General features: G+C 47.9%; 1 pseudogene; it reads left to right on the top strand.

Annotated features, from left to right (window-relative positions):
- Nucleotides 1-7,535, top strand: part of LOC147109759 (uncharacterized) — a 1,788,622-nt pseudogene extending 1,781,087 nt beyond the window's left edge.
- The last annotated feature ends 11,095 nt before the right edge of the window (nt 7,536-18,630 follow it).

Genomic DNA, 18,630 nt, shown 5'->3' on the forward strand with positions numbered 1-18,630 from the left:
TGAGACATTGTTCCCCCATACCTCCGTTGAGACAGTTTTACACCCCAACCCCTACTGAGACATTGTTCCCCACACCTCCATTGAGACAGTGTTACACCCCACCCCACTGAGACATTGTTCGCCACACCTCCATTGAGACAGTGTTACACCCCCACCCCTACAGAGACATTGTCCCCCACACCTCCATTGAGACAGTGTTACACCCCCACCCCACTGAGACATTGTTCCCCACACCTCCATTGAGACAGTGTTACACCCCCACCCCACTGAGAGATTGTTCCCCCCACCTCCATTGAGACAGTGTTACACCCCACCCACTGAGACATTGTCCCCCACACCTCCATTGAGACAGTGTTACACCCCCACCCCTACAGAGACATTGTCCCCCACACCTCCATTGAGACAGTGTTACACCCCCCATCCCACTGAGACATTGTTCCCCACACCTCCATTGAGACAGTGTTACACCCCCACCCCACTGAGACATTGTCCCCCACACCTCCATTGAGACAGTGTTACACCCCCACCCCTACAGAGACATTGATCCCCACACCTCCATTGAGACAGTGTTACACCCCCACCCCCACTGAGACATTGTTCCCCACACCTCCATTGAGACAGTGTTACACCCCCACCCCTACAGAGACATTGATCCCCACACCTCCATTGAGACAGTGTTACACCCCCACTCCACTGAGACATTGTCCCCCACACCTCCATTGAGACAGTGTTACACCCCCACCCCACTGAGACATTGTTCCCCACACCTCCATTGAGACAGTGTTACACCCCAACCCACTGAGACATTGTTCCCCACACCTCCATTGAGGCATTGTTACACTCCCACCCCACTGAGACATTGTTCCCCCACACCTCCATTGAGGCAGTGTTACACCCCCACCCCACTGAGACATTGTCCCACACACCTCCATTGAGACAGTGTTACACCCCCACTCCTACTGAGACATTGTTCCCCACACCTTCATTGAGACAGTGTTACACCCCCACCCCACTGAGTCATTGTCCCCGACACCTCCATTGAGACAGTGTTACACCCCCACCCCAGTGAGACATTGTTCCCCACACCTCCATTGAGACAGTGTTACACCCCCACCCCATTGAGACATTGTTCCCACACCTCCCTTGAGACAGTGTTACACCCCCACCCCAATGAGACATTGTCCCCCACATCTCCATTGAGACAGTGTTACACCCCTACCCCACTGAGACATTGTCCCGCACACCTCCATTGAGAGTGTTACGCCCCCACCCCTACTGAGACATTGTCCCCCACACCTCCATTGAGACAGTGTTACACCCCCACCCCTACTGAGAAATTTTTCACCCACACCTCCATTGAGACAGTGTTACACCCCCACCCCAGTGAGACATTGTTCCCCACACCTCCATTGAGACAGTGTTAAATCCCACCCCTTCTGGGACATTGTCCCCCACACCTCCATTGAGACAGTGTTACAGCCCCACCCCCACTGAGACATTGTTCCCCACACCTCCATTGAGACAGTGTTACACCCCCACCCCCACTGAGACATTGTTCCACACACCTCCATTGAGACAGTGTTACACCCCACCCCTACTGAGACATTGTTCCCCCACACCTCCATTGAGACAGTGTTACACCCCCTTGCCCCCCCCCCAACTGAAGCAATATTCCCCAATCCTTCACTGAGGTGGTGTTTCTCCCCACACCACTGATTGATGCTGTTCCCCACAAACTCCAAGGCAGCTAAGCCATTGTCCCCAACCCCACCCTCTATGGAGGCAGTGCTACACTCTCCCATTTCCCCCTCTCTCATTCTCTCTTCCACACCTTGGTCCAGTCATTCCCCCATTCTCTAACCTTGCTTGACTTGAGACTGCCCAATGTCAGGGAAAATTGAATATTTATCATATAGTTAGATCCCATTTTTATGAGTTTTATAAATATAAATCTTTTTTGAATATTATGTTATTAGAAATCTTACTTGGAGTAGCTCAAGTTGAATAATTGAGCATTCCCTGCTACCAGGAAATATGTATCCCTTTAATTACTACACTTAATCAGGTCTATGTAGCCTGAGCTTTTCCCGTGTCCATTCACATGTGCACTTTGGCCAACGCTCCGGACCCGAGCCATTCAGTACATTTTCACTTCTCCCCCTCTTTTCCTTTGCTCTCTGTCCCTCCCTGACCGCTCTCTCCTGTCATAATGCTTCCTTTCATCTCTCCTCTCTCGGATCCTCTGCCTTTCCAAATCCCTACCCCAATCCTTCATTACTCTTCGACCTTCCTACTCTCCTGCTGCCATCCCAGGTTTGTTTCCCTCTTAGATAAGCCTACAGCTTCCCTCTGTGCCTCTCTTGGCATCCTATGAAGGGCCCATCGAGGCACTCGTTGCTGCCTTCTTACGAGCAGCAACCCCAACTGTCCCATCCGACTCTCTTGCCGACTTTTCCACCCAGCGCGCCCACTGGGGGCAAATGTTGCCAAACTCCTCCCCATCCAACTCATCCCCCACAGTGCTGACACTGGACGCTGGCAGTGGGGCAGCCATCGCCGACCCTCTCCACATCTCCCTCCAGAATGTCCGTTCACTTGCAAACGAGCCCCTTGCCATCCATGAGCATGTCGTGGATGATTGCATCGACATCATGGCCCTGACGGAAAGTTGGTTGAGGGATGATGACACTTATCGTTAAATGAGGCCTCCCCGCCTGGCTATACCTTCCACCACTTGCTCTGCGCAGACTGCCATGGTGGTAGTGTGGCTCCCATCACCAAATCACACCTTGGTCTGTCCCCCTACTCCTCCAGCACTTTCTCCTCCTTTGAGCATCTCACCGTAGTCCATGTCTCTCACCTCTCATTTTAAATTCTCTTTCTCTAACGCCCACCCAAGTATCATAAAAATGTTATTACCACGATATCTTCACTGCTTCCCTCCCCCAGCCTCTGCACCGAACGACTTCTCATCCTCTGTGATTTCAACCTCCATCTCAATCCATCATGCTCTCTCTCCTCTGAGTTCACTAGCCTCCTATCCTATCCATTCTTATCATTCTAATCGTAAACAGAGAATCACCTGCAATGGCTTCTCTTCCTACTCCCGCATCCTTACCTCTGCTGTTACGGTCACGGAAGGAGCGTTAACGCGGCCAGAAATCCTTCCTCCACTTCATACAGTTCCCCAAAGGGAACAGTGTGAAGACACGTACGACGACGACCTCTGCTGTCCCCCAAGGATCGATCTTTGGTCCCCTATTATTAATCATCTGCATGTTGCTCCTTGGCGACATCATCCGAATGTTTCCACATGTACGCTGATGACACCCAGCTCTACCTCACTACCACTTCTCTTGACCCCTCCACGGTCTCTAAATTGTCAGACTGCTTATCCGACATCCAGTTCTGGATGAGCAGAAATTATCTCCAATGAAATATTGGGGAGACCAAAGCCATTGTTTTCGGTCCCCGCCACAAATTCCGTTCCCTCGCCACTGACTCCATCCCTCTCCCTAACATCTGTCTGATGCTGAACCACATTGTTCGCAACCTTGGTGTAATACTTGACCCTCAACTGAGCACATATCCGCAGCATAACTATGACCACCTATTTCCACCTCCGTAACATCGCCCATCTCCAGCCTTGCCTCAGCTCATCCGTTGCTGAATCCCTCATCCATGCCTTAGTTACCTCTAGACTTGACTATTCCAACACACTCCTGGCAGTCCTACCACATTCTACCCTACGTAAACTGGAAGTGATCCAAAACTCGGCTGCCTGTGTCCTTACTCACACCATGTCCCGATCACCCATCACCCCTGTGATCGCTGACCTACATTGGTTCCTGGTTAAGCAACGCCTCGATTTCAAAATTCGCATCCTTGTTTTCAAATCCCTCCATGGCCTCGCCTCTCCCAATCTCTGTAATCTCCTTCAGCCCCACAACCCCCTGAGATATCTGTGCTCCTCTAATTCACCCCTCTTGGGCATCCCTGATTATAATTGCTCAACCATTGGTGGCCGTGCCTTCTGTTGCCCAGGCCCTGAGCTCTGGAATTCCATGCCTAAACCTTTCTGTCTCTCCACCTCTCTTTCCTCCTTTAAGGCGCTCTTTAAAACCTATGTCTTTGGCCAAGCTTTTGGTCACCTGCCCTAATTTCTTCTTCTGTGGCATGGTGTCAATTTTTTGCCTTATAATACTCCTGTGATGTGCCTTGGGACGTTTTACTACATTAAAGGCGCTATATAAATATAAGTTGTTTTTATTATTTATAAAGATACAGTGAGCTTCCTTGCACTGTTGGGGCCACTGGAAACTCCCAGCCAGTTCCCCTGATCTTTTATTCAACACTTGCTGTTTAAATTTCTGTCCCATTTTAAGAAAACTTATTTTCACACTGGTTTATAAAAGTTATTATTGAAAGAGTATTGACATCTACCTTGTTCCTTGGAGGATTTCAAAGACTGAATGCATGAACCTTGAAATCTTTGGTAGTATTCTTTAAAGGATGTGTTAATTTGCAACACCTAAAGCTCTGATTGGTTCCCTTGGATGACAAGTCCTGATTGCTGATTGGTTCCCTTGGAGGACAAGACACAGCCAGCAGTTTCTCTGGAATGTGTAATTAGATCCTCCCAGCCGATGTAATCAGTGACTTTGCAAAGTGTAATTCGAGCCATTCTGACTGCATACTCCAGACAGAACAGAGCTCACTTGGAACAGACAGGGCTCACCCTCGCGGGTTAAGAGCATCTCCCACCCCACAAATAAGTTCCAGACCTCCTCACCACCCCACCCAACTTCCTGACCGACTCCCCACCCCGCCCAACTTCCTGACCCCCTCACCCCACACAACTTCCTGACCCCCTCCTCATCTCACCCAACTTCCTGACCTCCTCCTCACCCCACCCAACTTCCTGACCTCCTCCTCACCCCACCCAACTTCCTGACCTCCTCCCCACCCCACCCAACGCCCTGACCTTCCCACCCCGCCCAACTACCTGACCCCCTCCTCATCCCACCCAACTTCCTGACCTCCTCCCCACACCATCCAACTTCCTGACCCCCTCCCCACCCCACCCAACTCCCTGACCTCCCCACCCCACCCAACTTCCTGACCTCCTCCCCACCCCACCCAACTTCCTGACCTCCTCCTCACCCAACTTCCTGAGCCCCTCCCCACCCCACCCAACTTTCTGACCTCCTCCCCACCCCATCCAATTTCCTGACCTCCTCCCCCAACTTCCTGACCCCCTCCCCACCCCACCCAACTTCCTGACCTCCTCCCCACCTCTCTCAACTTCCTGACCCCCTCCCCACCCAACTTCCTGAACCCTTCCCCACCCCACCCAACTTCCTGACCCCCTCCCCACCCCACCCAACTCCCTGACCTCCCCACCCCACCCAACTTCCTGACCTCCTCCCCACCCCACCCAACTTCCTGACCTCCTCCTCACCCAACTTCCTGAGCCCCTCCCCACCCCACCCAACTTTCTGACCTCCTCCCCACCCCACCCAACTTCCTGACCTCCTCCCCACCTCTCTCAACTTCCTGACCCCCTCCCCACCCAACTTCCTGAACCCCCCCCCACCCCACCCAACTTCCTGACCTCCTCCTGACCCCACCCAACTTCCTGAACTCCTCCCCACCCCACCCCACCCCACCCCACCCCACCCAACTTCCTGACCACCACCCCTCCCTCTCTCTCTCTCTTCCCCCTCTCTCTCTCTCATCCCCCTCTCTCTCTCTTCCCCCTCCCTCTCTCTCTCTCCTCTCTCTCTCTCTCCCCCTCCCTCTCTCAACCCCCTCCCTCTCTCTCTCCCCTCCCTCTCTCTCTCTCTCCCGTCCCTCTCTCTCTCTCTCCCCTCCCTCTCTCTCTCTCCCCTCCGATCTCCTCTCTCTTTCGGCCGAACCCCTCTCTCTCTGCCTACTCCCTCTCTCTGCTCCCCCTCTGCCTTTCTCTCTGCCCCAATCTCTTTCCCTCTCCCTCTGCCCCTCTCTCACTCTCCCTCTTTCTGCCCGCACTCTCTCTCCACCCCACGCTCTCTGCCCCACACGCACGCACTCTGCCCCCAGCTTCCTCTGCCCCACTTTCCCTCTCTCTCTGCCCCTCCCTCTCTCTCTCTCTGCCCCACTCTCTCTCTCTCTCTCTCTCTCTCTCTCTGCCCCACTCTTTCTCTGCCCCCACTCTCTCTCTCTCTCTCTGCCCCACTCTCTCTCTGCCCCCACTCTCTCTCTCACTCTCTGTCCCACTCTCTCTCTCTGCCCACTCTCTCTCTGCCCCCCACTCTCTCTCTGCCCCCACTCTCTCTCTCTCTCTGCCCCACTCTCTCTCTCTCTTTGCCCCACTGTCTCTCTCTGCCCCCCCCCAACCGCCTCTCCCCCACTCTCTCTCTCTCTGGGACTGGGGGGTGGGGTCTGGGATTGGGGGCGGGGCTGTGCCTGTGGTCGGGGCTTGGCCGGGGGTGGGCAATGGGTGGGGCTGTGACTGTGGACTGGGGGTGGGGCTGTGGCAGGACTCAGGGCGGGGCTGTGTCTGGGAGCTGTGAGCGGGGCTGGGACTGCCCTTTTAATCTCCACACACTATTGATGATTCCCCCCTCACCACTTCTTTCACTGGAGGAGGCTCTAAATTCGCAATATTAACATCTAAAGAGCCCTGCATTTACGCAGAAATAACCACAAATTGTACTTCCAAAAGAAACTTCTAGATGTTTCATTACAGTGACAATTTCTATTTCTTCCTTCTCCAGCAGGGCAACAAGTGCACCGAGATGAGTGTCATCCTTGCCCTCATTGCAATGTTGCTTTTGCCACTGCAGGTTTTCTTCAGAAACATTTCAGAAGACATCCAGAATCCAGTGGAAAAATTTCAGCAGGACAATCTCCTCCTTCCAGCATAAAGTATCTTGCACAATGCACAAATGGGCAGGGATCGTTCACACAATCTGTCCACAGGAGAGAATGTATAAAATCAGGAGATTTTCACGTAGACCAGCAGATCCACACAGGCGAGAGGCCGCATAAATGTAGTGAATGTGGGAAGAGTTTCACATGGGCAGGGAACCTCCAGAGACACCAGCGAATCCACCCAGGAGAGAGGCCGCATAAATGTACTGAATGTGGAAAGAGTTTCACACGGGCAGGGAACCTCCATGGACACCAGCGGATCCACACAGGAGAGAGGCCGCATAAATGTACTGAATGTGGAAAGAGTTTCACAGAGTCAGCGCACCTCCATGGACACCAGCGGATCCACACAGGAGAGAGGCCGCATAAATGTATTGAATGTGGAAAGAGTTTCACAGTGTCAGGGCACCTCTATAGACGCCAGTGGATCCACACAGGAGAGAGGCCATATAAATGTGCTGAATGTGGAGAGAGCTTTGCTTACATCTATCAGTTGAAAGCTCACACATGCTTTGAAACCGGCCGTCACTGTGGGGAATTCTTCAAGGATTCAGCAGCTTTCAAAATTCACCTGTGAAAATGTTCCGAAACATAATGAAGAGAACGTAACCAATTTATAATTTGACTAAGTTTAAATATTTCTTTCTATTTGAATGGCCTTCAATAACCACTAGTTATCTCAAAGATTACTCATATTTATACTTCTTACCTTTCACCCTTTATGGTAATATTTGTGTGTGGATTAAGATAGAATATAAGGGTAAATTCCACAATTCCTCACTCCCAGTGAGGGTTGGAGATTCGGGGCTATGTTAACATAAGAACATAAGAAATAGGAGCAGGAGTAGGCCAATCGGCCCCTCGAGCCTGTTCCGCCATTCAATAAGATCATGGCTGATCTGATCCTAACCGCCAATCTACGATCACAGAACCATCTCCTGAATCTAACAGAATTAGACACATGAAATAGGAGCAGGATCAGGCTACACGGCCCCTGGGCCCGCTCCGCTACCCACAGGGCCATGACCGATCCGAACCTAGACTCATGTCCAAATTCCTGCCCGCTCCCCGTAACCCTTAATTCCCTTTACTTCTAGGAAACTGTCTATTTCTGTTTTAAATTTATGTAATGATGTAGCTTCTACAGCTTTTTGGGGCAGCATATTCCATGGACCTACCACCCTCTGAGTGAAGTAGTTCCTCCTCATCTCAGTTTTGAAAGAGCAGCCCCTTATTCTAAGACTATGCCCCCTAGTTCTAGTTTCACCCATCATCGGGAATATCCTCCCCGCATCCACCCGATCCAACCCCTTCACAATCTTATATGTTTCAATAAGATCGCCTCTCATTCTTCTGAACTCCAATGAGTAGAGTCCCAATCTACTCAACCTCTCCTCATATGTCCATCCCCTCATCCCCGGGATTAACCGAGTGAACCTTCTTTGTACTGACTCGAGAGCAAGTATGTCTTTTCTTAAGTATGGACACCAAAACTGTATGCAGTATTCCAGGTGCGGTCTCACCAATACCTTGTACAACTGAAGCAATAGCTCCCTATTTTTATATTCTATCCCCCTAGCAATGAAAGCCAACATTCCATTGGCCTTCTTAATCACTTGCTGAACCTGCATACTAACCTTTTGAGTTTCGTGTACCAGGACCCCCAGATCCCTTTGTACTTCAGTACTTTCCAGTTTCTTGCCATTAAGATAATAACTTGCTCTACGATTTTTCCTGCCAAAGTGCATAACCTCACACTTTCCAGTATTGTATTCCATCTGCCAAATCTCTGCCCACTTACTTAGCCTGTCTATGTCCCCTTGCAGGTTTTTTATGTCCTCCTCACTCACTACTTTCCCTCCCATCTTAGTATCATCTGCAAACTTTGATATGTTACACTCGGTCCCCTCCTCCAAATCGTTAATATAGATTTTAAAGAGTTGGGGACCCAGCACTGACCCCTGCGGAACACCACTAGTTACTGATTGCCAGTCTGAGAATGAACCATTTATCCCAACTCTCTGCCTTCTGTTAGATAGCCAATCCGCTATCCATGCCAGAATATTACCCGCAATCCCGTGATTTTTTTATCTTAAGCAATAATCTTTTGTGTGGCACCTTGTCAAATGCCTTTTGGAAGTCTAAATACACTACGTCCACTGGTTCCCCTTTATCCACCCTATATGTTACTTCCTCAAAGAACTCCAGCAAATTTGTCAAACATGACTTCCCCTTCATAAAACCATGCTGACTTTGTCCTATTAAATTATGGTTATCCAAATGTCCTGTTACTTACTGTCTCCTTAATAATGGACTCCAAAATTTTACCAACCACAGATGTTAGGCTAACCGATCTATAGTTTCCAGCCTTCTGTCTACTGCCCTTTTTAAATAAGGGTGTTATATTAGCAGTTTTCCAGTCTGCCGGGACCTTTGCTGAGTCCAGGGAGTTTTGGAAAATTATTACCAATGCATCCACAATCCCTACTGCCACTTCCCTCAAGACCCTAGGATGTAAGCCATCAGGTCCAGGTAATTTATCCGCCTTGAGTCCCATTATTTTACCGAGTACCACTTCCTTAGTGATTTTGATCGTGTTTAGCTCCTCCCCCCCCCAAAGCCCCCTGTTTGTCCAGTGTTGGGATATTCTTAGTGTCCTCTACTGTAAAGACTGATACAAAATATTCATTCAGTGTTTTTGCCATCTCCATATTTCCCACCATTAATTTCCTGGTCTCATCCTCTAAGGGACTAACATTTACTTTAGCCACCCTTTTTCTTTTTATATAACTATAAAAACTCTTACTAACTGTTTTTATATTTTTTGCTAATTTACTTTCATAATCTATCTTCCCTTTCTTAATCAATCATTTTGCTTTTTTTTGCTGTCTTTTAAAGTTTTCCCAATCCTCTATCCTCCCACTAGATTTGGCTACCTTATATGCCCTTGTTTTTAGTCGAATACTATCCTTAATTTCTTTACTTAGCCACGGATGGCTGTCTTTTCTTTTACACCCTTTTCTTCTCAGTGGAATATATATTTTTTGGAAGTTGTAAAATAACTCCTTAAATGTACACCACTGATCATGTATCGTCTTACCCTTTAATCTATTTTCCCAATCCACTCTACTCAATTCCGCTCTCATACCTTCATAGTCTCCTTTATTCAAGCTTAGCACGCTTGTTTGAGATCCAGCCTCCTCACCCTCTAATTGAATATGGAATTCAACCATGTTATGGTCACTCATTCCAAGGGGATCCTTTACTCGGACATTTTTAATTAATCCTGTCTCGTTACACAGGACCAGATCTAATGTTGCTTGCCCCCTGGTCGGTTCAGTTACATACTGCTCAAGAAACCCATCCCTAATACACTCAATGAACTCATCCTCAAGGCAGCCCTGCCCAATTTGATTTGTCCAATTAATATGATAGTTGAAATCCCCCATAATTATAGATGCTCCCTTATTACAAGCCTCAACTATTTCCTGATTGATACTCCGTCCAACAGAGTTGCAACTGTTCGGAAGCCTATAGACTATGCCCACTAGTGTTTTTTTCCCTTTATTATTCCTTACTTCCACCCAAACTGTTTCATTATCCTGATCTTTTGACCCAATATCATTTCTCTGTATTACAGTGATTCCTTCCTTTATTAACATAGCCACCGCACCTCCCCCTCCATCCTGCCTGTCCTTCCTGATCATTAAATAACCTGGTATGTTTAATTCCCAGGCATTGTCACCCTGCAGCCATGTTTCTGTAATGGCCACAAGATCATACCCATATGTAGTTTTTTGTGCCGTTAACTCATCTATTTTGTTACGAATGCTACGTGCATTCAGATAGAGAACTTTCAAAGATGTTTTGTGACACTTAGTTCCTGCTTTTGCCCTTTTTATTACTTTACCTTTTACTCCATACCTTCTGCCCCTTCCTGACATGCTCTGGTTTTTAATTTCCCCACTGCTACCTAAGTCTATGACCTTCTCTGTTGTCATTTTTATTATTTGCTCTCTAGGAACCTCCCACCCACTAGTTAGTTTAAAGCCCTCTCTACAGCCCTAGTTATATGATCCGCCAGGACTCTAGTCCCAGCACTGGCCAAGTGAAGCCCGTCCCAACGGAACAGCTCCCTCCTGCCCCAGTACTGGTGCAGCGGGGCTATAAAAGTCCCCAGAGACCAGGTAAGGCCTCAGTGCGTCAGCGGGAACTCAGCGGCAGCAGTGGGGCTATAAAAGTCCCCAGAGACCAGGTGAGGCCTCAGTGCGTCGGCGGGAACTCAGCGGCAGCAGCGGGGCTATAAAAGTCCCCAGAGACCAGGTGAGGCCTCAGTGCGTCAGCGGGAACTCAGCGGCAGCAGCGGGGCTTTAAAAGTCCCAGAGACCAGGTAAGGCCTCAGTGCATCAGCGGGAACTCAGCGGCAGCAGCGGGGCTATAAAAGTCCCAGAGACCAGGTAAGGCCTCAGTGCGTCGGTGGGAACTCAGCGGCAGCAGCGGGGCTACAAAAGTCCCAGAGACCAGGTGAGGCCTCAGTGCATCGGCGGGAACTCAGCGGCAGCAGCGGGGCTATAAAAGTCCCAGAGACCAGGGAAGGCCTCAGTGCGTCGGCGGGAACTCAGCGGCAGCAGCGGGGCTATAAAAGTCCCCAGAGACCAGGTAAGGCATACCAATCACCAGTCTGGGAACTCAGAGGGAAGGAGAGAGGTAAAAAGTAATCCAAGTGTGACGTCACCAGAAAGCGGGTAAGTGATTGGTTGGTAAGTATTTCTCCCTTTTTAAGCTTAAATCTCTTTGGTTTATAGTTTCTAAGGTGTGATATTCACCATCTAGAATCGGGGCAGAGGGTATTTAAGAATAATATTAATAAATTTAATTAATTACATAGAATGGGAGATCAGGTGATGTGTGCTGCTGCAATATGTGGGAGCTGGTGGACACCATTGATGCTCACGGTGATCACATTTGCAGTAAGTGTTCGCTGCTCGAGGAATTCTGGCTCCGTGTTGAAGAGCTGGAGTCCGAGCTTCAAAGACTGAGACACATCAGGGAGGGGGAGAGTTACCTGGACTCTGTGTATCACGAGGTATTCACACCAATTAGATTAATTAATTCAGATGTAGTCCGTGGCCAGGGTCAGGATGGTGTGACTAGAAGTGAGGCAGGTACGGGGATCCAGGAGGTAGTGTTGGAGGAGCCGCAGCCCTTGCACTTGTCCAACAGGTTCGAGGCTATTACTCCCTGTGAAAATGGGAACAGGGACTGCGGGGAGGATGAGCAACCTGGCAACAGCACCGTGGAGCAGGGGGCCATTCAAGTGGGGGGAGTTAAAAGAAATGTTCTAGTGGTAGGGGATAGTATCATTAGGGGGATAGATAGAGTTCTTTGCAGCCGAGAGCGAGAGTCCCGAAGGCTGTGTTGCCTGCCCGGTGCCAGGGTTAAGGACATCTCCTCTGGACTGGAGAGAAACTTGGAGTGGGAGGGGGAGGATCCAGTTGTCGTGGTCCATGTTGGTGCCAACGACAGAGATAGGACAAGGAAGGAGGTTCTGCTGAGGGAGTTTGAGCAGCTAGGGGCCAAATTGAAAAGCAGAACCACAAGGGTAATAATCTCTGGATTATTACCTGAACCACGATCGAATTTGGCTAGGACAAATAAAATTAGAGAGTTAAATGCATGGCTCAAAGACTGGTGTGGGAGAAATGGGGTTTGCTGTGTTGTTCCTTGGTGTTCAGGAGGTGTCTGCGATTGCGGCGGTACACCTGTCCTTCTGGGGTGCGGACGTGATATGATCGCTCAGTGTCAGCTGGCTGGATGATGACTGCTGGCTTCCAGTAGTCATGCTCCTGGATTCTGACGGATTCTCCATTGTGCAGCGGCGGCAGTAGTCTAGCTGACCTGTCATAGTAACTCTTTTGGTGTTGCTGTCTCTGTACACGTTTTGCATGCACTTGCTTGCAGCTGATGACCTGTGGCTGCAGCTGCTGGTTGGCGCTTGGAAGGATTGAGCGAAGTCTGTGGCTCATCAACAGCTGTGCTGGTGACTTGAAGTTATCCTTGTTGTTCCATGTGAACAGATCCGTTGCTGCGACCTGCCAGGGCCTGTCTGGGATACGGTGAGGTATCATGGGCTCTTTGACATTTGATGGGTGGTGTTCTAGACAAATGGAACATTTTCCGACAATGTTCTCAATGTGTTTGCACATTCCGGGCCAAAACATAATGTATCATGCTCATTCTTTGCATTTTTCCATGCCTATATGTCCAGCATGAATTTTTGTCAACATCTCTTCTTTGAGACTGTAGGAATGTTGATTTTCTCCCCTTTGAAGATGATTCCATTGATTTGTGACAGTTCGTCTCTGTGGTTCCAGAATGCAGATATGCTCTGAGGGCATTTCCTCCTTTCCTCAGGCCATCCTTCATGTATGACTTTGCTCAGCAGTGTGAGTTGTGCATCTTTCTCTGTTCCTGCTCGGATCTCCTTCAGTTTTGAGTCACTCACAGGTAAGCTGTTGTACACCATGTGCAGCTGCACATCCATGCCTTCACTGAGGCTGCTGTCCTGGTAGCTAAGAGTCTTTCAGGAGAGCGTGTCTGTGACAGGAATGTCTTTGCCTGGATGGTGAATGATTGTGAAGTCACACTTCTGTAGCTGAAGGATCATTCTCTGTAGCCTTGGTGGGGCTGCGGCTCGTGGTTTCCTCATGATTGACTCGAGGGGCTTGTGGTCAGATTCCACAATGACTTGTCGGCCATAGACGTACTGGTGGAAACGCTTACATCCAAACAGAATTGCATATAGCTCTTTCTCAATTTGAGCATAGTTGATTTCACTGTCTGTGAGAGATCCGGAAGCGTAGCCGATGGGCTTTCCTTCTTGCAGTAATACTGCGCCTAGTCTGTACTTTGATGCGTCCACTTGTAGTCTGAGCTCTTTGTTGGGGTCGAAGTAGGCAAGAACTGGACCTGGTTCTCTGGTGATTAGGTCTTTCATTTTCTGAAATGCTGTGTCATGTTGTTTGTCCCACAGGAAATCATTGGATTGTTTGAGCAACTGACGCATGGGTGCATTGATTTCGGGGAGGCTCAGGGCAAACTTGGCTAAGTAGTTAACCATGCCTAGTACTGCCTCTAGCTCTGCACGGTTCTTCAGTGGCTCCATCTTCTTGATGGTGGAGATTTTCTCTGGATCCGGCTTAATGCCATCAGTTGCGAGGCCATGCCCGAAATAACTGATCTTGGTGGATCCGATTATGCTTTTCTCGGGGTTGAGCCGGATACCTTTCTCCCGTGATCTTTGTAGCATCGCACGGAGGTTCCTGTCATGTTCCTCTCTATTCCTGCCATAGATGAGGATGTCATCTACGATTGCGACTACTCCGTCGAGGCCTTCATAGGTTTCGTCGATCTTCCGCTGGAATTCATCCTGAGCTGAGATAAGACCAAATGGTAAATGCAGAAATCGGTAGCGTCCAAATGGTGTGTTGAACGTTGTTAGCTTAGATGACTCTTCTGTGAGCTTGATATTCCAGTATCCTGATCGTGTGTCCATTACACTGAAGTAACGTGCTCCCACTAGCTTGGGTGTGATGTCATCTAACGTTGGTAGAGGGTAGTGAGGGCGTTTAATAGCCTTGTTTAAATCTCTGGGGTCGAGACAGACTCTGAGCTTGCCTGTGTGTGGTTTCTCAACCACTACTAACGTGTTGACCCCCTCTGTCGGGTCTGTTTCCCGGATGATGATTTCTGTATTCTCCATGCTCTGCAGCTCCTCCTTCAGGTGACTATGTAGAGCAAGGGGTATCCTTCTTGGTGGGCAAACCACAGGGGTTGCTGCTGGGTCAAGGTGAATAGTGCATTCACCTGGGATTAGTCCGATTCCTTTGAAAACGTCAGCAAACTCTTCCATGACTGTCTGCTTCTGAACTGGTGCTGTCAATGATAGCACTAGCTTGACGAGGTCCATGTCTGAACATGCCTTTAGACCTAGCACTGGAGGTGCTTGAGTGTCAACAATGTAAAAATCCAACATCATGTCACTTTCTTTGTACTTGCATTTCATCATGCATGTGCCTTTTACAATGAGCTGCTCACCCCCATAGCCGGTCAATCTGCATGAGGTGGGCTGTAGGTCACACTCATCCTTCAAGCTGTGATACTCACTCAGAGGAATTACATTAACCTGAGATCCAGTGTCTAGTTTAAACTTAAGCTCTTTGCCCTGTTTTCTTATCTCAATATCGGCAAAAGCTTGCTCAGTCTCTGAAATCTGTTTTTTCTGTGACACAGAATCAATAAACAGTTCCTCTGCATTTGGCTCTCTATCTGGTATTTGGCTGTCACTCACTGTGTGTACTGCTTTTCTGAAAACAGTCTTGCAAACTTTAGCAAAGTGGTTCTGTTTACCACATTTAGTATACTGCCTTCCTTTGGCAGGGCAGTACTCCTTTTCTCCATGCCAGTTGTTTCCACAATATCCACAGTTTTTGAAGCATTTTATGTCTGTGTCACCCATTTTTAGAACTCTTGCTGTTCTTTCTGTTCTGAAACACGCTCTCTGGGTGGTGTTCTTTGGTGTGTATCTATGAACTGCGTGCACTGTCTGTTCACTCGAGCTGCTCGTGGTGCCGGTTATGGTTTTCAACTGTGCTTGGGCTATTTCGTGTGATCTAGCTATGTCTATAGCTTTGTCCAGCGTTAGCCTGGACCCAACATTCAAAAGTTTCTCTCTCACTTTAGCTGAATGTATTCCAAACACGATGCGGTCTCTGACCATCTCATCTTTATCTGCATATGCAGTCTTTTCCCAGCAGTTTTAACTCAGTCACGAACTGTTCAAATGACTCACTAGCTCCTTGTACTTTCTCCTGAAACTTGTACCTAGCGAATATTGTATTTGTCTTGGGCATCACATATGCTTCAAAATGGTCAAAATAACTTTTCAGAACCTTTGCTTCATCTGCGGTGAGAGGCCATGTGTTAAAAATGTCTCTCCCTTTTTCTTCGATCCACAGGAGTAGGTAGCTGCATTTTTCTTCCTCCCCTTTTCTTTTCAATGGACCCGAGAACATTAACTCCACGTGTTGCTTGAACTTGCTCCATTCTCTAGGTAAGTTCAATGATTCCCAATTCATTCGAGGTAAGGGAGCTCCAACGATGTCCATTTCAAATCCCTGTTCTGACACCATGTCTTGTTTTGCACACTTTGTACAAAAATAATAAATTGCAGGACAATGGAGTATTACAATTTAAACTCTTATAATGAAGCATCAGGTCTGTGCTTACTCACAGCAGTACAGCACCATGTGGACAAGATGGAGTCAGGACCTCTGGGTCTTCTAAACAATAGCAGTCCTTACAGATGCCTGCAGGCCAATGACAACTCAGCATGTGATCACATGTGAATATAATAGGTATTCCTTACAGATGCCTGCGGGCCAATGATAATTCAGTACACAAATATTACAATGTACACTCGTATTTACTAATCCTACAGACCTGTAAACATGCACCTTGTAGCTTAAACCACCAGGGGGCGAATAGTCACCCTTACTTCGACTACATGCATGTTAACATGCATCATGTACAATAAAGGGTGTGGATGAGCTGAAGGGGTGGCGAGGACCTTAGTATATTTGGCGGGGTGGGGAGGGCGCTATGTGTTTCCAGCATCAAATGTTTCTCTGTTGCTGATCGCGAGTCCTTCCTGGTTTTTACACAAATGACCATGAGCTGATAACTTCATCTGAATATATAACTGTCAGCAGACAATCGAAATCCGTTACAGTGGTGCAATATTTTCCAATACCGACCGCCCACTGGAACAATGCTCCTTTTAGAATGTTGCCATTCTGGCTTTCAGGGTCATCGAGACACCTTCAAAACTTGCGGTGAGGACTCCAACATCTACACAATGAGGCACCTGTAGAACATTTGGAGCTCTCCCGGGAAAAGGTGCGCCCCACTCAACAAGAGGTCCAGAGCCGAGCAAACCAATGGTCATTAACTTTTAACACCTTTCAATATTATCCAGAGAGATGCTTGTAAATGGCCGTCTATGGGTGATGTCCCTCCTCCCTCCTGGTATTTGGTTTATTTAGGGCCAGTGATCTCACTCCCATTATGTATCACGACTAACATCCCTTCCATTGATATTAATGTTGTTCAATTTTAGATATAACCATGCAATCAGTTCCTTTCCAGATTTGACTCTCTACACTCCGCCCAGGCAATGCTTAACGCCCATGTGGGAAATTCGAAAAGCTAATAAAGTATCACAGTCGGATGCTGGCTCTACTGTTTGCAGGGTATTGCTGCATTGCTGTTGCCAGATTTAAAAGGTCTTTAATAGCAATATAAAATAACGTGCGTTTGATTGTACAGTTATTGTAAGCATTCAGTTATAAATAATTGCATTATAGATTCGCAGACGTATATTGGTGTTCTTGCAGTTACTAATGTGGTTGGATAGTTAATTAAGCACAAAGCCCCACCACTTAAGACTCTCTCATGATTCTCTCACTTTTGAATCTCTCTTACTTTCTACTCCATGCCCTTGGTTTATTTCTTTACCGCCAACATTGATGAACTTGTCCCTAGTAGCACCCTGCTCTTTCCCCGAATTTTGGCTCCCTCTTCACTCCGTCAATTCTAAGGCCACAGACTTCAGTGTATGCAGCACAAACCTGGTACTTCCATCACCAGCTCCGTCAAGCACTGTTAGACGGAGCTCAATTCTGCCAAACCCACCCACTACTCAAAGATCATCCAAGAGAGCAATGATATCTCACGACAAACAATCTCCTTAAACCCATCTACCCTGGCCCCTCCACCGTCACCTCTAAAAACAAGTGTGAGGAGCTCAGGGAATTCATAGTCGCTAAGATTGAAACTCTCTGTTCAGTTGTCACTGCCACATCCCCTAGCTTGGATTTATAAAGGATAAGTCCTGTCTAATGAACCTTGTGGATTTTTTTGAGGAGGTAAATAATGCCGTACAAAAGATAGTGTCTATCGAAGTAACTTATGATTTACCAGAAGGCATTCGATAATGTTCCACAGAAGAGGCTGTTAATAAAAATGAGAGCACATTTAACTGGAGGCAACCTATTATCATGGTTTTGTAATTTATCAGAAGGTAGGAGACAGAGATTAAGGATTATGGGTATGTATTCCATTGGCACGATGGGTCTAGTGATGTCCGCCAGGGATCAGTACTGCGGCCTCAGATTTTCACCATATTTATAAATTAATTAGATAAACGAGTAGGGAGCCGTATATCCAAGGTTGCTGATAAAAGCAAATTAGTTGGCTCAGTAAATAATGTTGATCGAAGCATAAAGTTGAAAAGGGACATTGGCAGATTAAGAACGTGGGAAAAACTGTGATAGATGGAGCTCAATATGGGGCAATGTGAGGTTATCCAATTTGTAAATAAGAAAGGAAGATCAGAGTATTTTCTAAACTGCGATAAGCTAGGAACTGTGGATGAGCAGAAACAATTAGATGCCTAAGTACAGAAATCAGTAAAAGCTACAAAAAGACAGGTACAAAAATAGTTTAAAAAGCAAAAGGAAAGTTAGCCATTATCCCAAGTGGACAGGTATACAAAGGGGTGGCAGTAATGTTCCAATTATATAAAGCTCTGGTTAGAGCCCAGTTAGAGGATTGCGTTCAGTTCTGAGCACTGCACCTCTGGAAGGAGTGCAGTGC

The sequence above is a fragment of the Somniosus microcephalus genome, chromosome 12, assembly GCF_052327205.1.
Source record: "Somniosus microcephalus isolate GS21.2 chromosome 12, FLI_Smic_1.0, whole genome shotgun sequence".
NCBI lineage: Eukaryota > Metazoa > Chordata > Chondrichthyes > Squaliformes > Somniosidae > Somniosus > Somniosus microcephalus.